This window comes from Chiloscyllium punctatum, chromosome 50 (genome assembly GCF_047496795.1).
Source record: "Chiloscyllium punctatum isolate Juve2018m chromosome 50, sChiPun1.3, whole genome shotgun sequence".
Lineage (NCBI taxonomy): Eukaryota > Metazoa > Chordata > Chondrichthyes > Orectolobiformes > Hemiscylliidae > Chiloscyllium > Chiloscyllium punctatum.
In genome coordinates this window covers 38,528,196-38,544,077 of record NC_092788.1, presented here as the reverse complement: position 1 = coordinate 38,544,077, position 15,882 = coordinate 38,528,196, and the positions used below count along the sequence as shown (strand labels likewise).

General features: G+C 46.7%; 2 long non-coding RNA genes across 2 annotated transcripts in view; both read right to left on the bottom strand.

Moving 5' to 3' along the window:
* Positions 1 to 15,882, bottom strand: part of LOC140470141 (uncharacterized) — a 766,637-nt gene that overhangs the window by 555,925 nt on the left and 194,830 nt on the right. The gene's annotated exons all lie outside the window — the stretch shown is intronic.
* Positions 11,854 to 15,882, bottom strand: part of LOC140469978 (uncharacterized) — a 29,785-nt gene continuing 25,756 nt past the window's right edge. Inside the window, exon 3 of the long non-coding RNA XR_011956250.1 lies at positions 11,854 to 14,674. This is a non-coding gene — a long non-coding RNA (uncharacterized lncRNA). The remainder of the gene's footprint in view (positions 14,675 to 15,882) is intronic.

Here is a 15,882-nt window from a genome sequence, read left to right as displayed (position 1 = left end):
ACAAAATAATGAGGGGTACAGATAAGCTGAAGGGCTGATGTCTTTTCCCAAGAGTTGGGGATTCAAAACTGAGGGATATTTTAAGGTGCGAGGAAAAAGATTTACAAAAGTCATAAGAGTTAATTATTTTAGACAGAATCTGGCTTGTGTGTGGAATGAACTTGCAGAGCAAGTGGTGAAAGCAGGGACAGTTACAACGTTTAAAGGACATTTATATCAGTACATGTATAAGACATCAGTTTGGATGGTGCTGTGAGCAGCTGCTCTCTCCCTCCCCCTCTCTGAATGAATCCCTGTTGGTTTTCACCCTCTGCCAATGCCTTTCAGTGGCGTGGGGAGGCCAGCAGAGGGTGGCATTGCATCACTTTAAGCACCACAGAGACTGCAAGACCTGCCCCACACACAGACACACACATACACTGACAGGAATTGTTAGGACATGGCGTGAAGCTCATCTGGTAAGTTAAATGAAACATAAAGAAATGCTCAATTTGCCTCGTAAACTATTGAAATATGAGGAACAGAGAACTCCCAAATTCCACTGTTTAAATAAAAACATCAATTTATTTTTTTCACTCTGAAAGTGACCATTTTCCATCAACTATTCACAACTCAGGGACCCTCTTTCCCTTAACTGCTTATTACCCGACTCCAGCTCTATAACAATATACTGTTTCTGGGTCTGCCACCCTCTCATACCACAGGTGCTTGTAAGCTCTCAGTTCAAAACAGCATTCCCTCTCTTAAAAGTACAGTACACACTTTCAACTTCATCACATTATACTCTGATGAAGTGGATAAGTGGGACCTAACCGGATTTCTCTTGCTCTGTGGTTTGTCAATAATTAATCTACTCTGTCTGGTATGTGTCAGGACTTCTGTTGCTCCATTGACAGCATGTCATTATTCGACTCTGTCCGTGGGAATATATCAGTATTTCACTTGCTCAGACTTGTGTGTGTGGGGCAGGATTTCAGGTGTTTCATAGGGACTGTGACACGATTTCAATCGCAATGTTTGTAGATGGCACCGAACCTGGAAGAACTCTGAAATCAATGGAAGACAGTGTGGAACTCTAACAGGACAGTGACACGTTGGTGTAGTGTTCAGTTATAAGGCAGATGGGGATCAATGCAGAGCAGTGTGAGGTGATGTACTGTGGTAGGAAGGACATTGAAAGGCAGTTTAATACAGGCCGTACCATAATAAAGGGGTTGCATGAGCAGAGGGCTCTGGGTGTATATGAGCACAGATTGTTGAAGATATCAGGACAAGTGGGGAGAGCAGTAACTATCACAGATTAGTTTCAGTATCTGAGCTGTTTACAGGGGAGGTGTAGGAGGGAGTCTCTGTGCTCCCTTCCTGGGAGGTGGAGGTGACGATGTGTTGTGAGCCCACCCTCCTGCCCACCGAGACCGTGGGGAATCCATTTGTACCAGCTCAACACAAAAGGGAGACGGCATCAGGGCCACAGATTCTAAGTTGTGCCGGGGGGAAACGGAGCTGCCAGTGGGTTTAAAGTGAGAATTGCCCTTCGCTGAACATTGCTCCTTACTCGGTCGGTGGGACATGGATGTTTCAGAATCTCCACACAAGGCGTCCCGGTCCTCTCCAGCTCCTACCAGGGTCCTCCCCACATGGCGGGGGGAGGGGGGGTGAGGGAACGGATATCGGGCACTCCACCACCCGGCTTGGCACTTTCTGACCTATTCCAGGCTGTTTCTCCTGAAATAGGAGAAAGGGAGAGAGGGAGTGAGGGTGGGAGTGGGTGTCCTTGCTGTTAGTGCTGGTTTAGGTGAAGGGGACGGGGACATGGTGAGGGGTCTGGAGGGAATCAGTTCACAGTGTTGTATCCATGCAGTGTTATTAACGTGGGGGGGGGGGGTCGTTAAAGTGGAGGGAGGAGGAAGACAAGGGGAGAGAGAGAGGGAGAGAGAGAGAGAGGGATAGAGAGTGGGAGAGAGAGGGAGAGAGAGATCACGGCGGGGTGGGATGGTGCTTTACCTGTTATACAGGGAGTGTGAGGGAGCAGACAGAATACGGTGACCCTTATCCCGACAGAGTGGGGAAGGTTATTGATGCTTGTCCTGTATTGCTGGGCATTTCCTCAGACCCCAGATACTGCACTGAGCTGGGTGGGGAGCTCAGACCATGATCAGTGGGTCAGGTGGTGTGGCCCCCTCTGGGAAGAGAATGGTCCCCCTCTGTACTAGCACATCCACCAGGACCTCCGTGCCCCTGTCGACAAACCGCAGTGTAATTGTCTCTTATTCCCCCATGCACAGGTTAAACTGCGCAGGGCAGCTCCTAACTGAGAAAGCGCAACCATGTGCTCATTGGCCTTTTATAGATTGCCCCAGTGTCAGGGAACAATGAATATCCAGGGTCGCCCGGGAGATGGTGAGTACCTCCAGCCATGATGGGTGGGAGAATCGGGCTGGTATTGAATAAGAGGGACACCATGGGATGGGCTGGGTTGTTAATGAGGTGAGTTTGATCCGATATCACCAGGAAACTAGCTCAGCATCGTGCAGATAATCGTTCTGTCAGACTAAGGGATAATGTCACTGAGACAGTTTTTTGTTTGATTCAGCCCGGTGAGTCATAGATTCTGTTGAAACAACTCCCATTTACAAAGCTGTAGTGCAAATGCTCAAATATCCCATTTGCCCATCTTTCCTGGGAAGACAGGCTCATGTTACAGGATGCTATCGAAGTGTCTACATTTCAGCATTCTGAAACCTGGGAACACATCCTTCCATGACACTGTCTCTCAGTCTCCCCCTTCTCTGTCTATACCCCAAACCCCTCCCATGTGGTGATATTTAAACTGATTCCCTCACCATCTCTCTCTGGCAGTGAGGTTCACACCCACAAAACCCCCTTGTCAGGGCAACAATGGGGATATGGAGCTGTAAATGGGTGGGAGCTGTACATCCTGTCAGTTACAGAATGGGCTGCAAGTTTCCCCACACTGGGCAGGGGTCTAGCACAGTGTTGCCGAGCAATGCACTGGGGTGGGGTACACAGTCCGACATGCTGGGAGGGTAACTGCTGTTGGGTTACAGATCAATGTGCTGGGGCGGTGTACACACTCCTACATGCTGGGAGGGTAACTGCTCCTGGGTTACTGATGAATGCACAGGGATGGGGTACACAGTCCTACATGCTGGGAGGGTAACTGCTCCTGGGTTACTGATGAATGCACAGGGATGGGGTACACACTCCTACATGCTGGGAGGGTAACTGCTCCTGGGTTACAGATCAACGCACTGTGTCGGTGTACTTAGTCCTACATGCTGCGGGGGGGGGGGGGGGGGGGTGGGATGGCTCCCGCTTTACAGGGGGAGAGGTGATAGGTCAGAGAGGAGGGTGGGGTGGATTGGGGAAGGTCATGGACAGGTCAAGGAGTTCCCGGGAACATTCCGTCCCCAACATTCTATAACTGCCATTCCCCAGAATGTTCTATCCCCGACATTCTATAACTGCCATTCCCCAGAACGTTCTGTCCCCAACATTCTATAACTGACATTCCCCGGAACGTTCTGTCCCTGACATTCTATAACTGACATTCCCCGGAACGTTCTGTCCCTGACGTTCTATAACTGACATTCCCCGGAACGTTCTGTCCCTGACATTGTTTGTGAACGGCCGGACGTCAGTGAATTGAACAAACGATAAGATCCCGAGGGAAGAGATCCCGTTCCAGGGAGAAGGAGACACTGTTCCGAAGGCCACTCAGGCAGTTAAAGGGGTGAATACGTTTTCCCTGCGTTTACATTTCTCCACGACACAGGATCGACCACAATTTAGACCAAAAGACAGGAATTCCCAAACTCCGTTTGTCTTCAGGAAACTGGGAGAGAATCCTTCAGGACAGGAACGTTCCGTCCGTATTAGGAACTGGGAAGGAGTGACCTGTGTCTGCTCTCGAGTGATCGAGTGTGTGGGAATGTTCTAGAAACCACCTGTCCTTATGGATGTGTCTCTGTGTGTTTGGGGAGGGAGGGTTTCTTGTGGTTGATGTCACATTTTTGTCAGTAATTCCGACCTTCCCATTTGTTATTCCAGCTCCAATTATTTTAATAAATCCCTGAATACAGGGACACATTTGAAAATCTCACTGGGTCCCCGATCAAACGGGTCCCTTTGCCTCCAGGCTGATGGATAATGGGTTTGTTTTCCTTCCTCACAGTTAACGTAGTGACCATCTACGTCCTGCTTTATAAAGATTGTGGACTGTCTCCATGTGTCAGACGTTACCTGGGGGCCATGGCAGCGGCGGATCTCCTGGTCATTATCCTCGACCTGATCCTGAGACACATTCCTAATGTTTATCGGGAACAGTTTTATTTCCTGAGGGACTCCGTCCCCGTGTGTAATATCCACGCCGTCCTGCTTTATGCAGCCACTGACTGCTCTGTCTGGTTCACCGTCACTTTCACCTTTGATCGGTTTGTGGCCATTTGTTGCCAGAAGCTGAAAAGTAAATATTGCAGTGAGAAAACGGCGGCTGTGGTTCTGGGAGCAGTGACTGTGCTGAGCTGTTTAAAGAACATTTCCTGGTATTTTATGCTCAAGGCTCGGTATCGGCTGGTGAACGTCCCCTGGTTTTGTGAGGTAACAGACGCCGTTCTATTATCCAGAGTCTGGGTCACAATCGAGTCCCTCCACCACATTCTAACCCCGTGTGTCCCATTTCTCCTGATTCTGCTGCTCAATGTTCTCACCGTCAGACACATTTTAGTGACCAGCAGAGCCCGCAGGAGACTCCGTGCTCACACCAATGGGGACGCTCAGTCTGACACTGAAATGAGAAACCGAAAAAAATCCATTATTTTACTGTTTGTGATCTCGGCCAATTTCATCCTGTTATGGTCAACGTTAATGATGTTTTCTATATGGAACCGGATGTTGTATGTTGGGTATGAGTCTGTGTCTCTCGATTGGTTTGTGCAGGAATTGGGCTCCATGCTGCAGCTCCTCAGTTGCTGCACAAACACCGCGATTTATGCCGTGACCCCGACTAAGTTCAGGCAGCAGCTGAAGAATGTGCTGAAATATCCCTTCACCCAAATCCATCCATCCATCAAATTCCCTCATTAATCAATCCATCCGGGATTTTCTCAATTCAGTTCAGTGTTTCAGCGATGGAGCAGCCTGTCGCTATGGGAACAGACTGAGGGTAGCGCTGGTTTGTCCAACCTTATCCCCCAGGATGGTTACAGGGAAACATTTCAATGTTTCTCACAACTCAGGGGACAGTGCGAAAAGGCATCATCCCACTGACTGTATCCATCACTTCCATTTGTAAGAAATAAAAATGTTGATTAAAGCGTGCCGAGCAGCAGAGTGACCGATGTTGTTGTGTGTCTTTATGTTGGAGAAGCTGAGCTGGAGAGAGACGGACTCAGCCCCGAGTCCTGGGCCTCAGGGAAGGGGAGGGCATCGCATCCTGAGCTCAGGAGCCGTATTTAACTCCCTCTGTCCTTACTTTCCCCTCTGGGTCTCCCACTTCAACCTAGCTCTCAGCAGAATTCACCTTGCTCCCTTTATCCTTCTCCCTCCATATATCCCTTCCATTCAATTCCACTGTCCTTGCCTTCCCCAATCTCATTCACTCTCTCTCCATCTTGCAATCATAACCTCCCAATGTTACTGTCTTCCTCCAATCCTTAGGTGCTGGGGGAACAGAAGAGGGTTGTCAGGCCGATGTTAGGGAACAGAGATTGGGACGGCATGTCAGGCCATTGCAAGGGCAACTATATAGAGCTTGGGCCAAACGCCATTGCTTGGGGACATAGTGGGTGTGAGAACACCAGCCGTTACTGGGGGTAACAGGTGAAGTGGCACTGTAGGCTGTGGCTGAGACTGGTACAACAAGATATCACAAACAGAACACATTGTTTGGGACATACTGTCTGTTACTCAGGGAATAGAATGGGGATGGGGTTAAAGGTCATTTAGAGGGGATCAACTGTCAGGAGCTCAGTTTCAGGTGTGTGAGGGGTGTGATGGTAGGAGACTGTGTGGGCATGTGAGTGTGATGCTGGGGGAGTGTGCGAGGGAGTGAGCATGATGGCGGGGTAATGTTTGGGGGAGAGAGCATGACTGAGGGGGAGAGTGTGAGGAAGTGAGAGTGACGGTGGGGACGTGTGCAGGGAAGTAAATGGACAATGGGAGTTTTTGGGAGAGGGAGCGTGATGGTGGGGGAGTGTGCGAGGGAGTGAATGGGACAATGGGAGTGTGTGGGAGAGTGAATGTGATGGTGGGGGAGTGTGCAGGGGAGTGAATGGGACAATGGGAGTGTTTGGGAGAGGGAGTGTGATGGTGGGGGCGTGTGCGAGGGCGTGAATGGGACAATGGGAGTGTTTGGGAGAGGGAGTGTGATGGTGGGGGCGTGTGCGAGGGAGTGAATGGGACAATTGGAGTGTGCGGGAGAGTGAGCGTGACAGTGGGGGCGGATGCGAGGGAGTGAATGGGACAATGGGAGTTTGCGGGAGAGTGACCGTGATGTTGGGGGCGTGTGCAGGGGAGTGAACAGGAAAATGGGAGTGGGCGGGTGAGTGAGCGTGATTTTGGGGGAGTGTGTGAGGGAGTGAACGGCACAATGGGAGTGTGTGGGAGAGGGAGCGTGACGGTGGGGGAGTGTGCAAGGGAGTGAATGGCACAATGGGAGTGTGCGGGAGAGTGAGCCTGATGGTGGGGTAGTGTGCGAGGAATTGAACAGGACAATGGGAGTGCACGGGCGAGTGAGCGTGACGGGGGGGAGTGTGCGAGGGAGTGAATGGGACAATGGGAGTGTGTAGGAGAGTGAGCATGATGGTGGGGGAGTGTGCGAGGGAGTGAACAGGACGTTGGGAGTGTGCGGGAGAGTGAGCATGACAGTCAGGGAGTGTGCGAGGGTGTGAACGGGTCAATGGGAGTGTGCGGAAGGGTGAGCGTGACAGCGGGGGAGTGTGTGAGGGAGTGAACAGGACAATGGGAGTGTGCGGGAGAGTGAGCATGACAGTCAGGGAGTGTGCGAGGGTGTGAACGGGTCAATGGGAGTGTGCGGAAGGGTGAGCGTGACAGCGGGGGAGTGTGTGAGGGAGTGAACAGGACAATGGGAGTGTGCGGGAGAGTGAGCATGATGGTGGGGGAGTGTGCGAGGGAGTGAACGGGACAATGGGACTGTGCAGGAGAGTGAGCGTGACAGTGAAATGGAGTGATATCAAACTGTGAAATGGAATGATGATGATGATGGCAAGTAGGTATGTTCTCCATAATTAGGTAGAATTAACTTGCAGTGCAGCTGGATCAGCACCACAGTCACAAATATTCTCTGTCTCCACCACCCACACTCAGTAGCATTGGAGTGTACCACAGACAAGATTACACTGTCGAAACTCCCCAAATTTCCTCACAGCGCAGCTTCCAGAATCAGGGCATTATCGCATGGAACACTGAGCACAGCAGAGACACAGGACACCAGGTGAAATTTCCACATCCAGCCGCTCGCCACCGTGGGTCGGAAAAACGTCTCAGTTCCACAAGTGCTATTCATTGGAAATCCTGGAACTCCCTCCCTTACATTATTATGGGTTTATCTGGACAAAATGAATGGCAGCAGTTCAAGACGCTAACTCATCGTCAATTTCTCCAGAACAATTATATCTGAGTAATACGTGATAACCCAGTGGCAATGAGCCAAACACATTAATGAACCACAAAACAAAGGTAACTATTTGGAACCCATGTGCTCCAATGCTGAGCTTTTGAATAAATTGTGTCCATATTCATGAAAATTGAAATACAATTTCATTTGAATGCATCAAATTCTGAACAGGCTTCAGAAGGTAGATGGTGAGAAATTGATCCTGTCGTTCTGGGTATCTGAAACACGATAACACAGTCTCAGGAGTTGCGGAAAAGCTCAGCAGGTCTGACCAAATCTGTGAAGAGAAGTCAGTGTCAAAGTTACACCATTTACAGATCTTTTGGTTATTATTGACTGCACCCTCAGGGTAAGGGGGAGGTTATTGGGAATGAGATGAGGAGAGCGCGATTAACTCTAAGGCCTCTGAGTCTGTAATATTCTCTCTCCCTGACGCTTGCTGATGCACCCTCACTGAGTGCATTTCAGATTGGAAAACACAGATAACTGGTTTCTCAGGGAGTCACGGGATACGTGGATTGGACAGGAAACTGGATATGAAGTCTAAATCTTGTTTTGATTGGATAGACTACGAGAACAGACTGAACATGTTAAACAGGTTGTACAGACCCCTCATACTTTCTTTAGCGTTATCCCCATTCCAATTGTTCAGTAATTATTACTTTCCTAACTTTCTACTGCTCTGCTGAATTCCCCTACTCTCATAACACATGAGCCACACTTTCCTTTCTCTCAACAGATGTTGCATGACCTTATCAGATTCCTCTGAATGGCCGGTGTTTATTTCAGAGAGAAGTACAACTCGCTATTCCTGTTTCTGTGAGAGGAAACATTCTCCAAACCGACTCCTTGATATTCTTTTTGTTCACAGAGAAAGGAGGCATTGTTCTGTCCAAATGCATTACATGCTCATGAGAGCATCAATATATTGTGGTGATTTTTAAAATAAACTATATTAAACATAATGAAATTCATGATGAAAACACGAGACCCAATTCGATCTGTAAGGGGCAGGAATTCAGTCATGCGAGGTGAAAGTGAGGACTGCAAATGCTGGAGATCAGAGTCAAGATTAGAGTAATGCAGGAAAAGAACAGCAGGTCAGGAAGCATCTGAGGAGCAGGAGAGACAATATTTCGAGCAAAACACCGTCATCAGGAATGAGGCTGGGAGCGTCCAGTGTGGACAGATAAATGGGAGGGAGTGGTGCTGCGGAGAAATGAGCTGAGTGCGCAATTGATGGATCGATGTGGGGGTAAAGGTGATAGTCCACTTCATCCACAGAGATAGATGGGATCGAGCATAGGATCATAAAATTCTTAGAGTGCAGAAACAGGCTATTCGGCCCATCATGCATCGCACCAAGTCTCACCCTCTACGCTATTCCTGTAACCCCGCATTTCTCATGGTTAACCATATAACCTACACTAACCTGAAAACCTACGACTGGTGGAGCGGATAGGTGGGAAGGAAGATTGGCAGGTAGGACAGGCCATGAGGATGATGCCAAGCTGGCAGGATGGAACTGGGATAATGTGGTCGGAAGGGGAAATCAGGCAAATGGTAAAGGCCACATTGATGCCCTAAGGTTGGAGGTTCCTGAAGCGGAAGATCAGGCAATCTTCCTCCAGGCGTCGCGCGGTGAGTGAGTGGTGATTTAGAATTTCCAGGTCCTGCATGTCCTCGGCAGAGTGGGAGGGGGAATTCAATTCTCCCTCTTCCAGTTGTTATTTTGTATGATGCTCCTGACCCAGCAAAACACAGATCTGAGTGAATGCACAAACAGCCTCTCTCGAAATTTCACTCAGAATAATGTCAATAACAGGACGGATTAAAAAAATGCAAACTGTGTTGAATGCTGGATGTAGGGAATCATGTTACTGTAAAGCTTTTACAACACTGACAACAGGCTTTCGGCCCATCATTCACACGCCAGTCTGCACTCCCTCTTGAAACCTCTCCAATTACCCAGATCCGTCTCTGATTTAAGACTGTCTGTGTGGGGTTTGCACATTCCCCCTGTGTCTGCGTGAGTTTCCTCCGGATGCTCCAGTTTCCTCACACAGTCCAAAAATGCGCAGGTTAGTGTGGATTTGCAACGCTCAATAGTCGTAGGGGTCCAGGTGAGTGTAGGTTACATGGTTAGCAATGAGAAATGCGAGGTTACAGGAATAGCGTAGAGGGTGAGACTTGGTGGGATGCATGATGGGCCGAATAGTCTGTTTCTGCACTGTAAGAATTTTATGATCCTATGCTCCATCCCATCTATCTCTGTGGATGAAGTGGACTACCACCTGATCAAATTTCCCCTTCAATGAGTAAACGTTTGTTTTCTATCAGAAAAAGAACTGCAGATCTGAGAGACAGCACAAAAATTAGTGGGAAACTCAGGAGGTCCGGCAGCATTTGTGGGAAGTGAACCTTTTGGATCCAGTGTTTGTTCTTAAGAGCTGAAGGCTTCTGAATCTGGTGTTTTCAGACCTGTTAACGTTTTACAAGCAATTTCTTGCTCTGCTTTCATCCCCAGTGCAGTTGGTGATGATCATGGCCTTGTTATGTATGTTTGGGAAAAGGGCGTGCACATCTCTTAGCGCGGTGGTGGTGTAGTGGCGACCATAGCTGCCTTCCAAGCAGTTGACCCGCGTTCGACTCACGGCCATCGCAGTGTTGGGGTTTCTCAACTGGCTTTGAAAGGAAAAGTCTTAAGCACCAATGTTGCATTCTGCGCGGAAACAGACCTGTTAGGTTGTTTTAGGGTTTTCAAGGGAATGGTTCTTGTCAATTGCCGTGACAAACTGGGCAAAGTTGCTCGGAAGCTTTCCTCTCTGCTGCTGCTCGTTGCGTATTTGAATATTGTTGGCAACATAAGGTTGGTTTTGTTTTGTTCGAAAAGTGAGAGATTGCTATCGTCAGAAACCTTAAATAATTACAGAAGCCGCTGGAAATTCGGAACAGATCCAACAGCTTCTATCGTGGACAGGAAGGAGGTTTAAATGCATTAAATTTCTTCAAGGTTAAAATACATTCGCACCTCAAAACCATTTGAAAGCTTAAGAATTACAAACATCACATTATACTTTTTCCTAATCCGTTCAAGTTTCACAATATCATTCCGGTAGCAGGAAGACCAGATTTGTGCGGTTTATGAAAAGCTACAATGTTCGAACATTGGCTGTTTCATAGTTAAATGATGTTTCATTTCATTAAGTTTTCCAATAGAGTTGGGTTAGTCCACACTTTTTTTTTGTTTGTGTTACAACGACAGTGCGAAGTAAATTGTGTTTCGGTTCAAGCCTGAAAGTTTCACCAATTCAATTGCATTGCCTTCAAGGGAAAAGAAAAAGGGGTCGAGACCATCTTCTTGACTCATAGGAGTTTGATTTGGTTCAAAACTTCCTCAATTTCGGTCAAGAAATGTCCCTACAGTCCGCAACAATGATTTTCACAGATTAGAGGAGGATACACAGACATCGTTATTAATTGTTATTACCTTGGACATGAGACATTTGGGAATGATATTCCTCAGACCATCGACTGTCTGCTCAGCCAAAGGTAAAGGTCTGTAATCCGGCAAAACTGGGAACAGTGCAATTCCCAGGAGACTGAGAGGTTACTAACAGAGCAGGAGGTGGAGAGTAGGGAACAGAACTACAGGGACAGTCCGCTCTGATCACTGACCCTTCACCCTCAGTAAATCCAGTGCCAGGAATGACTGCCATTGGTCAAAATAACAAAATGTTATTATGGAAAATAAAGAGCATGAAAGTAAGGGAAGGTTTAAAGCATTAACCACGCTGGCGATCTGTTGCAAGAGGTCTGTAGAATGCAGGATGAGATAAGAATAGTGGAATTGTCTCACATCAATTAGCAAAGAAAGGATGACGCTGAAAGGTCTCGATGGTGAGATTAGATTAGTTAGTACAGTTAGGCTTCCTTTCAGTATCATTATGACTCGATTGGGAACATAAATATTTGGGACATGACATTAAGTATCAAATTAATAGTTAATAGAGTCAGCCTGATTGAGATTATTGACAATAAATAACTAAATATGACATCGGGAAAATATGAAGTAGGGTGTGGAATGAAAGACCATTGTTGCAAAAGCTGACATTAAATATCTAACCATCACATCAGAATAACGTTAAATAGAATAAACAATTAAACAGATGATGGGAACTAACATCACTGCTTTATTGTGTAGCTCGAGTGAGGTACTTGATTAATAAAGTTAGACATGCTGATAAGCAGACAAAACATGGGAAAAAATATATAAAAAACCATGGACAAAGAGGTTCGAGAGCATTCGAGAATCTGCTTTCTCGGTCTCACGGTTTTTCGTTTGTAAATAACAGAGCGACTTCTTGAAATACTCTCTCCGTCTCCTGGTGATTCTCTATACTTCTTCCACGACAAGACTCAGTCGGTCTGGCAGCATCCATGCAGAGAGAATCGTGGACAATATTTAACACCTTCATCAGAACTCAACAATCTCCCACCAGCACTGCCAAACGAGATAGTTTTGTCAGCAGTTTCTGATTTTGTTTCAGATTCCCAGAGTCCACAGTTCTTTACATTAACCTTTAAAACATTGCAGAAAATTCTTTCTGGTTCTTCCCATGAAAAATTTCCGTTTGAGGAACATTTTCCTGCCACCACATGAAACCCTGCAGCAGAGAAAACAGATGATTTAACAATAACGATTGCTGTCGCCTTTGGAAGTCTTGAACCACCAGCCTTTCATTTAACAGTCTAATACTCTGAAACTTCCAACCTAAAACCTTGCACGAAAATCTAAAGCAGGCTGTGACGGACTTCAGTCTGTCCATCCCAGACCGAGAAGTGTCCTCTTATCAGTTTTATTTTTCCAAAATAAAGTCTGGAACATTCATTATAGAGGCATTGGAACAGTCTTATCCCATCCACGACAGACACACCCATGTCAATGGGCACCAGCTCTCTTCCAACTGGGACCATATCCCTTCGAGCGTCCTAATCCCTGGTGTGGTCCCGAGTTGTTTCATTGTCCGGGAGTCTAGATGAGGTTTGGATTTGTCATGTAGGGGGAATGAGAATTATTTCAATGTGTCACATCAGTTCATGTCCAGTGAACAACAAAGTTAATGGTTTGTCCTCTTAAAGAAGGGGAAGATATCTTGACTGTCTCTGCTCATTCAGACAGTTCACCCTTCTTCATTCTCCTTTGATTTCACTTCTGACAGAGTTTCTGAAGATTCACAATGCTGGAGACTGGGTTATATGGTTTGCCTCTTTAACATTTTTTTCCACCTGCCAATTGATAATATTTTCCCAAAATCTCTTTACACTCCTCTGCCTTGCACCATCTCCAGGACTGAAATTTCTTGGCATGAGGAGAGATTGCCGAGGTTTTCTTTGGAGCAAAGAGGGTTAACCAAAGATGTTCTGCAGCTATTTATCTTGATGGGGGAGGGAGCGGTGGGGATTGGCACATTGACGAGCAGGAGGAAATGTTGTCACTGACCAGGGTCAGTGTCCAGAGGACTGTGATTGAAGGAATTTGATGAAATGCAGCACTTGTGCGCAGTAGATTCACAGAATACCGCAGTGAACCGACGTATCTAGCGGTAATTGTGGAACGAAAAACAGAGATAACAGTTTGATAGTGATATATTTGTGATCAAGCACTCGACTTTCTAGAGCACTACACTGCCAGCGAAATTATAGCCAATGAAGTGTTTTTGAGGAAGATTCAGGTCTATTTGTTCATTCAAAATCAAAAAAGACAATGCTGCAAATACTCAGAGCTGGCACTGGACAGTGCAGACCGACCTTGAGGGTTTTGTTTCTGCTCTGATATACACCTGGGATAATATGGCACCAGAAGACCTCATCACAGCGGAAGGGGTCAATTATGTAAGACTTAGGTGTGGACGATATTTTCTCTTTCAGAGGGTAGAAAATCTGTGAAGTTGTTTGGAACAGAGGCTTGTCAAGGTTGCATACATGCAAGGCTGAGAAAGACAGGCGTTTGGTCACTTCGGGAATCTAGGGCCATAGAGATGAGGCCGAAAGGGGATTTGAGGATTAACCAAATCAGCCGTGATCTCTTTGAAACTTGTCGCTGACTTGATGGGTTAAATTGCTTCCACATGCTCTCATGTCTTTGTTGTCATTTCGAAAATGTGAACCACCATTGCAAATTAAGAAAAGCAGAAAGTTTAGAAGAGACGATTACAGTCAAACTGAGTCAACATCATTTTTGAAAGGAAAATCACACGATGACCATCTGATAGATTTGTTTGGTATCATGACCTGCAGACTTGATGAAGGACGATGCTCAGTAAAGTTCATTTGAATTTTAGCAAGCAATCAATTAGGGGCTATATAAAAGTCCATTGCACAAGAAAGGAGTTCTCGGTGTTGGGTAATAAAGTAGCATAGTCTGAACAGTGTATATTTAACAGAAATCACCGAATCGACATCAATGAGTATTTTTCACGTTTTCGTGAAATCCAGATTGGTCAGTCATCGGCTTTAATGTTTTATCTGACCGAATGACTTGGAGGAAGTGGCAGAGTGAAATGCTGCCGATACACAATAGGTGGGTGAGCATATTGTGAAAAGGATGTGAAAAGTTTGCAAACAGATATCGATAGTATGAGTGAGTGGAGAAGTCTTGGCAGATGCAGTTTCATGTTGGGGCAATTTTATCTGTTAATAGGTTCACAGCTGTCCATTCATTTTGCAATGTTGCAATCCCACACAAGAGCGCATTCGCTCGCTGTTGCAGATTTTGTTTACAAATTGTTAACACTGTTTTTGAACATGTGTTGGTTTCTGAGTGAAAATTGTTTCCACTGTACCGGAGGTGGCAGAGACACGTTTATCAGTTCAGCCGAATATACGATAAATAATGTCCCTTTCAAAACGTGAGGTTCCATTCCAACCGTGCACCAACCAAAGTATCCAGAGACATGGAATGCGAATGGCCACATGCTCGGGGGATTGACAGTGACGACTCCATGTCAAATAGTACTGAAACAAAAGTAACTCATTTAGAATGCTCTGAATGAAACTGAATGGAACTCTCCCTAAACTTTTTCGAATTCACTCAGGAAATGATGCTGTTGTGTGCACATGTGGGTTTACGTAATGAATAGTTTATTGTTAGTAACAGCGGTTGGGGTGGGGCAGGATAGTGAGGCTTTCGTGTGGCTGAGATGTGATCTGGTCGAACGGGGAATTCAAACGCCCACAGAACAGAGAGAGAGATGGTTGATCCAGGAACCCAATCCCATCTTCTGTTTCAGTATCATCAAAAAAAATTGCAGGAAAATCTCAGCAGGTCTGGTAGAATCTTGGAAAGGAAAATAGCGTTACGACTTCAAGACCAGTGACACTTCTTTCTCCATGTCCATCTCCCTCTGCCTTACACACCCTTCCTTTTTATTGAATATCTCCTGACTTCCAACTTTATACTCAGATTCTCTTTTATTACTTCGTCTCCAAACATTTTCCCAGTCTCTAAACTTACATCAGACGTGTTTCATCTCTCAACTCACCCGGTTATCACCGGAGGACATTGAACTGAAAAAAATAAATCTATTTCTATTTCCTTAGATTCCGGATGGTCAGGGACCAGAAAGCATCGGTGGACAGTTAGAGCTTTCAAGGTAAAAACAATGACTGCAGATGCTGAAAATCAAATACTGGATTAGTGGTGCTGGAAGAGCACAGCAGTTCAGGCAGCATCCAACGAGCAGCGAAATCAACGTTTCGGGCAAAAGCCCTTCATCAGGAATAAAGGCAGTGAGCCTGAAGCATGGAGAGAAAAGCTAGAGGAGGGTGGGGGTGGGGAGAGAGTCGCATAGAGTACAATGGGTGAGTGGGGGAGGAGATGAAGGTGATAGGTCAAGGAGGAGAGGGTGGAGTGGATAGGTGGAAAAGAAGATAGGCAGGTCGGACAAGTCAAGGAGACAGTAACTGGGCTGGAAGTTTGAAACTAGGATGTGGGGGAAGGGGAAATGAGGAAGCTGTTGAAGTCCACATTGATGCCCTGGGGTTGAAGTGTTCCGAGGCGGAAGATGAGACATTCTTCCTCCAGGCGTCTGGTGGTGAGGGAGCGGTGGTGAAGGAGGCCCAGGACCTCCATGTCCTCGGCAGAGTGGGAGGGGGAGTTGAAATGTTGGGCCACGGGGCGGTTTGGTTGATTGGTGCGGGTTTCTCGGAGATGTTCCCTAAAG